The sequence below is a fragment of the Gastrolobium bilobum genome, unplaced genomic scaffold (assembly GCF_033153095.1).
Source record: "Gastrolobium bilobum isolate Gb01-03AN ecotype WA unplaced genomic scaffold, APGP_CSIRO_Gbil_v1 utg6668, whole genome shotgun sequence".
NCBI classification, from domain to species: domain Eukaryota; kingdom Viridiplantae; phylum Streptophyta; class Magnoliopsida; order Fabales; family Fabaceae; genus Gastrolobium; species Gastrolobium bilobum.
This window is the reverse complement of record NW_026898778.1, coordinates 477,946-492,982: the sequence shown is the minus strand read 5'-3', so window position 1 is coordinate 492,982 and position 15,037 is coordinate 477,946. Positions and strand designations below refer to the sequence as shown.

Sequence of the window (15,037 nt, the reverse complement as noted above, 5' to 3'; positions counted from 1 at the left end):
TTTATTTTGTTGTTTCTTTTACACAATTTCTTTTATTGTGTACGTTTGCACGATTTGGAAAAATGTATCCTTAATTACAATGTTTGCTCCTCACTTTGGTTCCTGTATTACCTCGAGCAAATCTCGACCAAACATCTTGTATCCTCTAAAGTAGGTTGAGTGAGAAAGAGAAGAATAATGAGATGGAATTGTTAGAGGAGAGAAGAAAAGATTTTAATTCAAGCGCATAGGCATAAAACTTGCCAATTTGTGCGTCTTGATAAATGATAATCCTCATCTAATATTGACTCTACTTCTAAAATTTAAAAACAAGATAAAATTTATTTGAAATAAAGATAACTTAATAAACTAAAGATAATTATATGAAGTAAATAGTAATTTGAAATAAAGATAATTAGGCTTGTTTAAATTATATAATCCTTCAAATACCCAACTGTTTGGGCTGTTTTTGGGCTGAGTTATGTTGGGTTGATCCGTTACGTTCCACATGATCTGTTTGTGTTTTTTCTTTTTGGGCTTCAGCCCCACCTATTTACCAGAATAAATAAATATTATTTGGAAAGAGTATATAACATTATGACTTTGATATTATTATTTTTTATGATGTGACACTATATGACTAGTTAATGAATGTACACAAAAAAGTATAACCAGATAATTCACAATGGGCTGGCTATAACTCTTGAGCAAATGTTATTAAAATCGGCCCGGTCAATGACCCGGTCGAGGTACTGGGCCACTAGGTCACTGGTTCAACTGCATGACCCGGTGATTATATATAAATCTATAATTTATATTAAAAAAAATTATAAATATACTCAAATAGCTAAAAAAATAATATAAATTCTAAATATTTTAATATAAAAAGTAATAAATAATACATTATTGTCCAATAAAGGATCAAACAAACACATAATGCTTGTTATATTGGTGTTTTGGGTTCGGTAAACGACATCTCTAACTATCAAATCAAAATTCCATGCATAGTGCATAATTGAGATAATATTAAGATTGTAGGTACATAACTTATGTAAGTCAATAAGTAACAGATCACTCAAATATGTCAATTATGATTTTTTTTGGAAATTTTTTTAAAAAAAAAAAAAAAAACCCGAGCAGGGTCACCATTAACCGGCCGCATAACCGATTTTTCATCAAAATCGACTGAGTCTCACCGGGTCGTACCTAATTTGATACTTGACCGATCCAATGTGATAAACGAACCGGTCAGATGACTGGTTCACCAGATTCCGGATCGACTCGGCCACTCTGATCCGATTTTTCACAACAACACCTTTTGTCTTCATTTTCCTTCAAAGCTGACTACGAGGTGGCATAGAGGTCCTTTGTTGGGATCTTGTTATAATAAGTACAATATGGGTCGTATAACAACACTCCATATTTGAATGGGCTTACTTCTTAAGGCCCTAATGGCTACGGTAATGTGAAAATCTGAGACGGATAGTCTATTCCGAAGAGACACAACAGAATAAAAAATATGGGCCTACATTTGAAGTCCAAAGCATGAGAAGAAAATTCCCAGCGCCTGACTTTTATCTTCATTATTTGCTATTTTTTGTAGGAGCCTGATGGTTAAGTGATGAGTGTTTAGGTTTGTTTTCCTTGATATTGAGAATTATCTCAATGTAACACTATTTTTAGATGTGGTGATATGGATTAAAATTTTGTGAGGGATGTGATAAACGAACCGGTCAGATGACTGGTTCACCAGATTCCGGATCGACTCGGCCACTCTGATCCGATTTTTCACAACAACACCTTTTGTCTTCATTTTCCTTCAAAGCTGACTACGAGGTGGCATAGAGGTCCTTTGTTGGGATCTTGTTATAATAAGTACAATATGGGTCGTATAACAACACTCCATATTTGAATGGGCTTACTTCTTAAGGCCCTAATGGCTACGGTAATGTGAAAATCTGAGACGGATAGTCTATTCCGAAGAGACACAACAGAATAAAAAATATGGGCCTACATTTGAAGTCCAAAGCATGAGAAGAAAATTCCCAGCGCCTGACTTTTATCTTCATTATTTGCTATTTTTTGTAGGAGCCTGATGGTTAAGTGATGAGTGTTTAGGTTTGTTTTCCTTGATATTGAGAATTATCTCAATGTAACACTATTTTTAGATGTGGTGATATGGATTAAAATTTTGTGAGGGAGTCATCATGAATATCTTAAGCGAAAGTTGAGAGATGGGGCAATGGTGCAAGGGACGATCGTTCTAGAATTTGATAGAGGAGTAGATTTAAGATGTCTCTTCAATGACTGAAGATGTAGTATTTATAGGCAGAAAATATTCCTTAATCATGATAAAAATAACCATAACCATTTTGCCCAATAAACACCACTGCAATGCATGAGGCAAACGTACCTCAAGAACATGTATTGAAGTGAGCTGGTGGAGAGAGTGAGGTTCTAAACGTCTCACTAAGGGGAGTAACCCTTTAAATCGGTTTCAATGACTGGCCAATGAGATAGGGCCAGTGTGACCAGTTCAAAACAAAGCCCATTGACTCTCTTCCAAAACAAACCAAAAAAGAAGAAGTTATATATTAGTTTCTAAGCATTCGTATCATTGGCACTATGACGACATTGTTCGTTACCTATTGTTTTTCAGCCTAGAAAAATATAAAATACCACAATTTAGTGGAACCCATGACTGTTTTAAACTTGATTAGAATAATTTTCCTTTCCTAAGTGGTGGAGTCGGGGAATGGTTAAGGAGTGCGACCACCCCACCCCCTTCAATCTCATACAAATCTTTATCTTTGGCTTAACTCAGATTTTTTTAAAAATGTTATATAACATAAATTCACCCCCTCAAACTCAACTTTCTAACTTTTTAACTTATAATTCCTCTTATATAAAAAAAGTGGGATGTTTTTTCAAATCTGGATGTGTACTGACCCTTCGCCCTCCGCCTATAAAAAAAATGACTATTTGGTTCTTCGGTCATAGCATAATCGGTAAGGCTCTTGAATAGCAAAATTTAATACATTCTTCAAGCAAGATTTTGTGTTTGCATATCGTATATTCTTAAAGAAAAAGTTTTATTGAGTTGCCAATATATTCTTATAGAATAATATTTCTGCATTTACTCCCAAAACATGTTGTTTTGTGATTGAAAAATTAAATAATTATAATTATAAATACTATAATAACTCTGAAATAAATTAAAATTACAAAAATACCATAATTTTCGTCCCAAAAATACGTCGTATTAGGTTGACTGTAGATAATTTATCTGCGGTAACTGCAGAAAAAACGAACTCATATTCTTAAAGCAAAATTAATACAAAATACTGGTAAATGTTTGAACAATTCAATGTATTCTTTTAAAGACTCCTTTTCTCCTCTCAAGTTTGAGGTTAGCGGTAGTTTCTGGTAGACCCTGCTGAAGAAATGCATTAAGAACGTACTGATGTTTTAGCTCGGCAAAGCTACTTATAGATTGAGCATAATGAGACTCAGACGAGAACTATTGTAATGTGAAATGTTTGAGGGTTGTTGGAAGTTCTCCACACCTGATTTCATTCAAGTGGCTAGGAAGCAACATAGTGATCTTGTGGATCAGAAGACCAATTTTAGAAATCCAAAGTTATGGGTAATCGAAAGTTTGCTCGTAGAGGCACAAACATTATTCTATCAGAGAATGATGCTTTGAGTGGCATTAAGGCCAATTTATTGATTTGGTCTCTTAGCTGAACCGATTTTAATATGGTCTTTAGCCAACCTTCGAACCGTCTAAGAGGTAAAACATTAATATATATATATATATATATATATATATATATATATATATATATATATATATATATACTAAATTTAGTTAAAGTATTTCATATAAAAAATAAGTTAAAGGAACTAAAATTAATAATAATAATAATAATTAAGCACTTTCACTTTCAATTTCCAATTCATAATAGATAAAATCTGGCTAAAAGATTTGGAGCCATTTTAATTAATTTATTTATTAGATTCCTGAGACTTCTGACCCAATCTGATATGCTAAAACATCAGACTTGATCCCAGTATAGTTTTTTCTTTCTTTTATTTTTACTCCAAAGCATACATATAAATTAATGAAATATTTAATGAAAACTTAACTTTCTTAAAGTTTTAAACAAAGGTAAATTTAGAAAATACTATAAAATTTAAAAAGTAAAAGCTATAAATAAAATATTGGAGCACCAATAACCATATCTCTAAAAGTGATAAGGATCACGAAAAATAATCCAATTGTTCAAAAACCTGGTTTGAAATCTCACAAGAAAGTTTTAAACTTCGATTTAAATCTCCTAACTTTATTATGATAATAATGTATTACACTTGAAATGGAATGATCTCACCAATTTACTTTGGTCGCTGATTGATCATATATGCATCAGATAAGTGGCTGCGTGTTTGCAAAATCCTTTGTAGTGTTTTAAAAATATAATTAAGTATGAAAATCTTGAGAAATATTACTCTCTATTCACATAAAAAAGCTCTCTCACTTCGATTTTCGTATCTCACCTTTTTCTTTTTTTTCTTTTTTTTATAATGGTAGGACCCATCCATTTTCTCTCTATAACATAAGATAATTATCTTATGTGAAAAGAAAATAATAAAAGCCTAAAATCTTAGAGAGTTTTGTCACCCTTTGAACTGATAAGGTGGGTGAGATACAATCTGTTATCCCAATATAACAATGATTTATGAGATAGTGGTATAGACCAAAGTTCAATGAAAAATCACTATGAATATAATTAACCTCAATTAAAGACTAAGAGTAGAGGGGGAAATGTTAAGGTATGGTGGCTCTGTGGTAGTATTTTAGCAGGATAACAACCATGTGAATAATGTGTAGAAGGTGTGTCATTAGTGGCTGAAAAGTGATAAAAATAGGTTGAGAGTGTAACATTATTCGATCATTCATTGAGGAACGTGACTTACATATTTTGTACTCTAATTATATACGTATATTATGTAAAAAACTTTGAATGTAATTTTTATTGAACTTTACTTATTCCAGAATATCTAAATACAAACCACTAAACCAGCATAGGTATTAAGTCACCTTTATAAAATACAAATACTACAATTAAAATATCACTACGCTGAACTTAATTTTGTTTTGGGTACACATTGCAGAAATTAATAACTGAACAAAAATGCAGATTTTATTGGCTAATACTTTTGTCTTGCACACACACAATATCTACATTATTCCACTGAAGATAACAATTAAAAGGTTTTTGTAGAAGTGTAGTATGGAAAGATCCTCCAATGTTTCAATTGAATTATGTTAACATCACAATATTATCAAACAATCTAACATCACAAATATGTTACTATGCACATATACAATAATTATAAATTACAAAATTCTAAATTTACTTAAATAGAATATATATACATAAATATATAACAATATAAGTAAAAACATAAATTGCAAAAAGTAGATCAATATATATATAAGGTGTTACTTTTCTTCAGTCACACAGTAAAAAAAATTTGTCTACAGCTGAGACAAAATTAAGTGGAGCCAACATTTAAAATCAAAAAAATAAAAATGGATATTGATAGATGTGAGGGAAACAGAGAAAGCAATTACACGTGGCATAAGACTATGATTTTCCATATATATATATATATATATATATATATATATATATATATATATATATATATATATTCGAGACTAATTACGAGAAGAAAAGGAAAAGTAAAATAAGATAACATAGTAACACTTACATGTGATTTCTATTTTAGAAGAAAGAAAATTTTTATTTCACCTTAGTATTCAATTTATCTTTCCTTATTTATTAAGTTTCCTCAGTGAGTTTCTTTCTTTCTCTCTCCCCTTTAGGTGAATTTTCTTCAAATTTATTAAAATCCTTCACTCCTCAATTGCTCTAAATTTTGAAAAAATGGCCAATAGCTCATCTAATCTCTATTTATAGGAAAAATTTGTCAATGGTAAAATTAATATAATAATAATAAAATATTATTTACCTAATAATCATTAAAGAAAATATTTACATGTGAAATGTCTTGGAATTTTGTTTGTTAATAATTTATCCTTTATGATTGAATTATGATTTTTGGAGGGCTATTTATGGTTGAATTATTATTTTTGGAGTGTTGTTTATGATTAAATTATCATTTTTGGAGTGTTATATTTGATAATTTATCATTGAATTAATATTTTTGTTATTTTTATTATATTACTACTTCTAATAATAATAATAGTAAAAGGCTAAATTACTATTCACCCTCTTGTACTTTAGTTGATTTTGAAAATACCCTTCTATACTTTTAATTAAATCAATTTACCTGCTTATACTTTCAACATTAAACAATTTACTACATCCGTTAAAATCTCATCCACTTTCGTGAGCATATCACGTGACACAATCCTTCACACCTCATCCTCAACCCATTTGAAGAAGACAACAAGCAAGGCAATGCATTTGGAAGAATATTGCAGCTTTTTCGGAACCACCAACTTAATTGGATTAGTCAACAAAGCTAAGGAGAAATCTAAAAAAAAAAAAAATATATATGGTTAGCTCACTCATCTCTCAGCCACACCACAAAACAAGCCATTGCGTATGTTTCTTTTTCTATTCTCTCTCTCTAAAACTTTGTCTCTGAAAATTCTATCGTTGACGACGAGTAATGACCAACAATCCCTGAGTTCCACCGGCAGTGTACAATTGAGTTCGGGGGAATCAAAACGATGTGTGCTGTGGAGATCTGTTAAATTTGTGAAATCTCTCACGTGCAGCCATGCAGATTGAAAGGGAAGCAACGACTGAGAGCCTGATTGAGTTGGTGAATGAGATATTGGCGATCTTATATTACAGGTTGACGGTGAATAAAGAGTACTGCAATCTGGTGCAGAGGCTGAAGCTATTAACCCCATTGTTCAAAAAGATTAGGGATAGTATTAAGCCAATCCCTGAGGAGACTTCAACAGCCATGTTTTTCTTGAAGAAAGCTATAGAATCAGCCAAGGAACTCCTCAAATTTGGGAGTGAAGGAAGCAAGATTTATGTGGTTTGTGCATATTATCTTTCACTCTCAATGCTCTTTTGCATTTCTGAATCCATCCTTGTTTCTTTGCTGCTTTTCGATGTGAAGTATGGAGTAAATGGGTGGCCACTGCAAGTGAAACATTAAACTTTACTCCTATTTACTCATTACAAATAACTATTGGGGAAGAATCAAAAGTATTTTTTCTTTTTTGCTAAAATAATTTTCTGACTACACTTAAATTCAATGTTGTGGGGAATCACTCATTCTTAAAATCAAAGAATCGAGCGGAAAGGGAGGGGGGAAGCTCCCTGTTCCCGGTTCTCTTGTAGCTGGATCCTTTGGAACCACAAGAATCCAGAGTTAATCGGTTCTAGATTTGGGGAAAACTTATAAAATCCACTGAGCAAAGCATTTTTAATTAATTCCTATGAGATTTTCTTTTCTTTTCTTTTTTCTGAAAATTTTGTTCGGTTCTAGGAGAAGGGCTATTCCTGGTTCATGAGTTGCAATACTTAATTTGACATTGATTTATCTCTTATATGCCATTTTTCTGATAGAATATGATGGGGAAAATTGTTCCTCCAAGGATGTGTGTACAACTACATGGAATTTGCTCCACAATATGTAACATAATTCAATGGTGAATAGGTTTCCACAACTCAGGATAAGGTCCTTGTCCCTCTCACCCATTCCCCTCTTTTAATGCGTATGTTTGTTGATTTAGACAAGGGGGGAAAAACTATTGTTTGTCTAGACTCTAGTGTATAATCAATATGATTCAAAGTACTTCTCAATATGGGAAAACAAAACCAATTTTTAAGTTGCAGAGAAGACAGAAACGAGAATAATTTTTTGCAGAGAAAGATGAAAAAAAGAATAGGGACACAAATAGTTTTTCTCGTTTTGCCTGTTTTGGCTTTGGGGGGAAGAAAATTTTACAATGTAGAAATTTTACTCATGTGATACATTAACATAATGGATGGAATTTTAACAAAAATAGTTAATTGATGATTTTCAAAAGTACAAGTGGGTAAATTGTTTTACTTGAAAGTATACGAGAGTATTTTGAAACACAACTAAAGTACAGGAGGGTAATTTGTAATTTAGCCTAATAAAAATGATGGAGTCACATGGAAGATTCCATATTGATTAGAACCAGTTTTACTTGTATTAACCATGATGATCTTACCCTACACTAGTGACTAGATACAACTTTAACCCATGGCAAACAGGTTTTTATGTATAAAAATATGTTTTTTTTTTCTATGTTTAGCATACTTGTGTCTATGGTAAAAGGGCTGACCAATTTTGGGACTGTCTCGACAAGTTGTTTGTAAGTGGTGAGGTGACAAGCTTTTCAATTGGTTCTTGAATAAATGGCTTGAGATGAGGTTTGCAGAGAGATTGCTTGGTAAGATGCAGGGGTTATATTGTTGAGACACAGATCAACTTTTGCTCACTTTTGAAAAAATTGTTGAGATATATGTTTTCATAGTGAAATTTTTTACGAGTAGACTTCATATCATTCTAAATCATCTATAAAGAGAGAGAGAATAAGTAATAACATTTTTGTTCCCATGGATAGTACTATGTGTAAGCCAAATACACTTAGGGCATGTTTGAGACATCGTATAGGACAAGGCCTGATAGTATAAGACATGATTGTATAAGACCTGATTAAATGTTAATAATATCCAACGTTTGACATGATATTATATAATATAATATATTGTATATGGTAATATCCTCGAATGTTTGGTAATGCACTGTATAATACTAGATAGGATAAAAATAAATATTTTTGACAAAAATACCTTTTAATAATGAATTTATATAATTCTTCCAAATATATCAGATGATATTAATTTTTATAGAAATCTGTTGATTAGTGTGTCCAAAAAATATATTAACTTTTATAAAAAAAAGCATCTCTAATATTTTAAAAATTTATATATTGAAAAATTATTTTTTTATTTTAATATATTAATATTAAAATTATATATTAATTCTTGAGAATTGCATTGGTTAATACATTAATCTCTTATCCGGCCTAATCATACCCTTCTAGGCATGATTAAGTTATACATCATTTTGATGTATAAAGGAATCATACTATATGAACTTATACTATATGATGGTCATACCAAATAACTAAAAATGTTATAACGTATAGTATAAGTTTATACTATCAGGTCTTAGGCCTATGCCGAATGTGTGAGTTGTGAAGGGAATAAGATTCTCTGCAATAAATATTTAAAAAATTCATTTTAGAAATGTAAGGATATAATACCTTATATATGTATTAATTTCTGACGATTTGGATTGAGAACAACCTCGTCTGACCTTACGATGAAGAAATAACAAAAATTAGTTCCGATAACTTACAAATTACTCGAAGCAATCCTCGGAAACTCGAAGGGCTTATGTGAACGTATATATCCGCTGCCTTTAAATTGTTGAAAAGCCCAAAAGAATATTATTCTTAGATTTCTTACTTTATCACTTTAAATTATTTTTATATAAAAGAAAATGTTCCCTTGCATTTTAAGAATCGTTGAAATTTCAAAAGGGTAAATGGAGAAAAGTCAAGGTCAAAGTTTGAAAGTCTAAGGTTGAGGATAAGCTACGACAACCTGCAAGGTCTTACATGCTGTTGTAAGAACCCACGTGCGGTGTTTTCTGGCGGTTGACGCCCATCTTTGAAGCTCAGAATTCCTAGCTTACCTCTGGGCACGTAAATCAATATTGAATGTCTAAATATAAATTTTTTAAAATAAAAAAATTGTTTTTTTTGAAATAATTAGTCAATAAAGTTACAGGATATATAATAAGAATATGAGAGTTTAAATTTTATAATGAGTCCAAAGTTTTCTTAAATTAAAAGAAAAAAAATTAGAGAAAATTTTTATTTTATATTATTAAATATATACCAAAATAATTTAAAAAAAAAATTTGTTAATGAATTTTTATTTTTTTTTGAACTTGCCTTAGGCATCCTTGCACATATCATTTTCACTTGTGTGCTTAAGTAAGTTTTGTTTTTCTTTACATTTTCTCAAGAAGCAAAGTCATGTCCGTTAACATTTTTTTTTTCATTGTATGCCTAAAAAACTGTGTGCTAACGTCGCTTAGAATACAATTTTTGAATGAACTTCAAACGTACTCAATTATTGCTTTGTTTGCTCAAATTATTGTTAATTCCAAACAATATTCAACAAAAGAAAAATAGTTTTGTCGGGGAATGCATAAGTTGTTTAGTAACTAAAATGTGAATGAACTTACCAAAAAAAAAAATTGTGAATGATAAAGTGAAGACCCACAAATTTATTATTATATGATTTTGGATTAAGATATTATATTACGATTTTCAATTAAGATATGATATCAAATTTATTTATTATAATGGAGTATTGCTTAGCTCATTAATAATATTTTTGTATGCCCAACATCAGTATCATTAATTATGTAACAGAATTTCAGTTGTCTGGATATAAATTACTAAGAAGTGTCATGTAATTGTGAAAGTGGTTTTAGCACCCAAGAATCTTAATCTATTATAATAATTTTAGCTTAACTTAAAAAAAATGATGTGATGAGTTTCTTCTCGTTAGAGATTTTGAGTTCAAGTGGATATAAATTATTTAGTACTATTGGGTCAGAGCAAATAAGAACTTGCCCGAAACATGTGATGTTATGAGCAGTGCTTTTATATGTTTCTTGTTATTTTTCGGTTACCACTTCCTTCTTTAATATAATTTTGATTAGAATTAACCTGTGCATTTAAAGTTATTTAAGTCATAGCAAATTGTTTTTAAATTGGGTTAATATTGTTCTCCTTTAAAATTGTTTTAATTAGTGTCTAGTTTTAATTTTATTATAGTAAGTGAAGGATTCAGAACAAAGAAATAAGAAAGGAAAAGGTATAGAGAAAGAGAACTATGAATCTTGGATCATGGATAATACTTATGAGTTGTTGCATCTCTTGGAACGAGAAAATACTAATGCGTGGAGGGCTAGTATAGTTTTAGATATGTGGAGAGCAACTATTGTTGTCAAAACTAGTCTAAAAACGTAGAAACGGTAAAAACGCAGTGTAAAAACTTGTTAAAATGTAAGTAGAAACGGGTAAAAACGTCATGTAGAAACGTAAAAAGGGTAGAAACACAAGTTTTTACGTTTTTTTATCGTTTTTACTTAAACTCAATTTTTTATTTTTTATTTTTTAAAAAACCTATTTCCCATTTTTTTTAATTCAATTTTCTCTTTAAATGTTTTTAGACTTATGTCTTATATAGTTACGTGACTTATATATTTTAAATATGATGTTATTTATTAAATTTTGAGTTGTGATTTATGTGAAAAAAATTTACATGCATATATATAATTTTGTATGTTGACCTTAAATAGTAAAAATTTTATGTTTCGTCTCGTTTTTATGATTTACATTTCTACCATCTCCTTCTGTTTCTACGTAGAAACACAATTTTGACAGCATTGGCTGCTGCTTAGTAGGACATCAAGTTACATCAAATTACTGATTGAGAAAATTATATTATATTTTACTTTTTTTATTAATATCATTGCATTTCTTTATTATTTTTATTAACTCTTGTAATTTCAATAGTTTGCTAAAAGTTCATATAATTTTTTAAAATCTTAAAGTCATTACAATTATAGATAGTCTTTTAAAATCTATAAAAAAAGTTATCTCAAAATAATCATTTAAAATTCTAATTCAATACATCCCCTAATAATATTTGAGTCGGAATAATCGAATAATCTATAAACTAATGGATATAAAAAAAATTAATAGGGGCTTGCTCCTCTTTATTTTCTACCAAAAATATAATTATGATGTTACCTTATTATTAATAATAATGTAAAAATAGCATTAAATTAAGGGTATTAGATTTATCATGTAACACGAGGAAAAAATTATCTCCTATACTCACACACCAAGGCGGTCACTTTGATTTTTTTTCTCCCCGCATCGGTGGGCCCCACCTGCATATTTGTGTCTGCCGGAGATAATAGTTTCCTCTTGTAATAGGAGAAAATTGTTACCCTTAAATTAAAATATTTATAGTATTATAACACAAATAAATTAAAATTATAAAATACCTTGATTTCTGTTCCCAAACGATATCGTTTTGGAGGCTTAATGCAGATAACTTATCTGCATTCACTGCAGAAAAAATGAACTCATAATATAGGCTTTAATGTTTCTATAGTGAATGCAAATAAGTTATATCCACTCATTCCTAAAATGACATCGTTTTGGGTTGAAAGATTAAATAGTATAATGATAAAGATTATTATAACCCTGGAATAAATTAAAATTACAAAAACATATTGATTTCTGTCCCAAAACGATGTCATTTTGGGTTCAACTCAGATAATTTATCTCCATTCACTGCAAAATAAAATGAACCCATAATATAGGCTTTAATGTGTCTACAATGAATGCAGATAAGTTATCTCCATTCACTTTCAAAATAACATCATTTTGGAGTTGAAAATTAAAAAATTATAACGGTAAAGACTATTATAATCCTGGAATAAATTAAAATTATAAAAAATACTTTAATTTCTTCCTAAAATAATATTATTTTGGGCTCAACGCAGATAATTTATCTGCATTCACGGTAGAAAAATGAACCCTATAATATAACTATGGATACATTTTTCTTGAAATCATCGCCGAACACAACAACAAAAAAATGTGCTAGCGAAAAAACATTTGAAATGACGAAAATGCAACTCTTCGTAATATAAATCAAGCGTTCACTTATAAAGTAAAAAAGGCAGATTGAATTAAGTATGATTACAAGAAAATGAGTATATTATCATGTTGTTCTAAAGTAAAGAAAGGAACCTATTATTTTATTTTTTTTGTAAATAAGGAACCTATTATTTACCATACTATTGAGGGTGTTTAATGAGTGCAAATGGGAGAAACCACATTGAGAGTAACAAAAGTTATTAACATACCTTTATATTTCTAAGATATTCATACATTATCAAACTTTATTATTTCCTTTTCACTTCCCATGTATTATAAGATAAAATGGCAACCAATTAGTCAACCTGATTATTTTAAATGTAAGCGTATCATATACCAGGGATTTAACAACGGTGGCAGTGTTGTCTTCTTGTCTTCATCAAATATAAACACATGGAATTAAGGACCATAAGTTCCTATAGGGTTTATTAAATAAGAAATTTTAATGTAATAATCCAATTACATTTCACTCTAGACCATTTGCTGCTTTCACCATTTAAATCATTTTAACGTAGTAGTCTTTCTCTCTCCATGATTTTTATTTTTTATTTTTTTATCTCATTTAAAATAACACAATTTATATCATTTTAAAAGAAAATATTTTTTTCCATTTATTATAGATTGATAAAAATTAGAAAGGTTTTCTAGTCTTGTTCTTGAACAGTTTTACATAATTTCCAATTGGAGAATAAACAGTTGAGCTCTTATCTCATTTATCACAATTAACACATTCATTATTCATATTTTTGAACAAACAACTAACAAATTTTGTATTCACAAAGCCAAATTACATAACCTCACCTCCCTCATTATCTTCCAAATTTCAGCATCTCATTCTCTCTCTCTATATCTCCTCCCTCTTGCTCATTTTCTCATGAGTCACCATCTCAATTAATTCACATCTTTCTACTAAAATCTTGTCCTTCATCATGTGCCTTTTCTCTTGGCTCCAAAATTGGTTGGATGGGTATGCAAGTGGCACAAGGGAACAGACAGTGCCACACGGCATCTCGGATAATTACAAAGTCGATTTAAGTAACTCAATAGTGCATAAAATTTCTCACAGTACGGAACCACATTGCATCCTTGTCGGCACTGCGCATTAGCTGACCAATAACTGTTCTCCACGTGTACTCTGTGCCACTTGACTTCCCACTTGCCCCGTTTTTAATATCCCCTGAGCTGTCCCCAACTTCTTCCGCTTCACCGGTGACCCACTCTCCGACGACGACGAAGAAGAAGAAGAAGAACGCTTAGAAGTCACCCTGACCGGGTCGGGTTCGCCGGAGTTGACCCGAAGAGGAAAATTCAGCAAAGCTCTCGAGCCTCGCATCCGGTACGCGGCTCGATCGTAAGCCAGCGCGGCGTCCTCTGCCGTCTCGAATGTTCCGAGCCAAACCCGAGCCCCGTTCTTTGCCGGGTCTCGGATCTCCGCCGCGAACTTTCCCCACGGCCGTTGTCTAACGCCGCGGTAGTGCTTACCCTTCGCCGGAGCAGCCTTCGTCGCCTGCGTGATCACCGGAGGCGCCGCCACAAACACGGGGGGGCTGTTTTCCGCCGGCAAGATTTCCGGTTCCGGCTTGACAACAATCTCTAACGGGAAACCCGACGATATGCTTTCGGGTGACCCGGCGTCGAGAGATGGGACCCACCCGACATTGACGGCGTCACGGAGCACGCCGTAGAGTAGCATGTCCTCTGAATCGTCCTCCTTGAGTGGCAATTCGCCCCAATTGTCACTCAAACACGGGTACAAGCTACTGAAACTGGAGCTCCGAGAATAAACCCGGTCATTACCCGAACCGGTTTTCGGAGCTCCGAATATGGATTCGGATTCGCCGAGCAAGTGGCGGCGAATGGAGTCCAAAAGAGCCAAATCGGACTCGTGGGCACTCTGTTCGTACATGTCGTGGCCGTACGTTTTATCTGTCTCCGGCGACCGACGTTTCCTATTGGATTGTGCGGATTTGCTTTGCACAACACAGAAAGAGAGAAAGAAAGAAGAAAATTGTGGTTTTTTGAAATAAGGTATTGAACATTCGAATTTAAAATGTGAAGAATTAATGGGTATTTATAGGATTGTAGGTTCATGCACTTGCACTTGGATTAATCATCTATCTATAGAATTTTGAATTTATTTTAATTTAAAATAATATGTGGATGGTGATTATTATTTTATTCCATGTTGGGGTCTTCATCCTAGCTTCTATG

General features: G+C 31.6%; 1 pseudogene; it reads right to left on the bottom strand.

Moving 5' to 3' along the window:
* Positions 1–13,549: 13,549 nt before the first annotated feature.
* LOC133284095 (ethylene-responsive transcription factor 1A-like) lies at positions 13,550–14,849 on the bottom strand (annotated as a pseudogene).
* Positions 14,850–15,037: the final 188 nt, after the last annotated feature.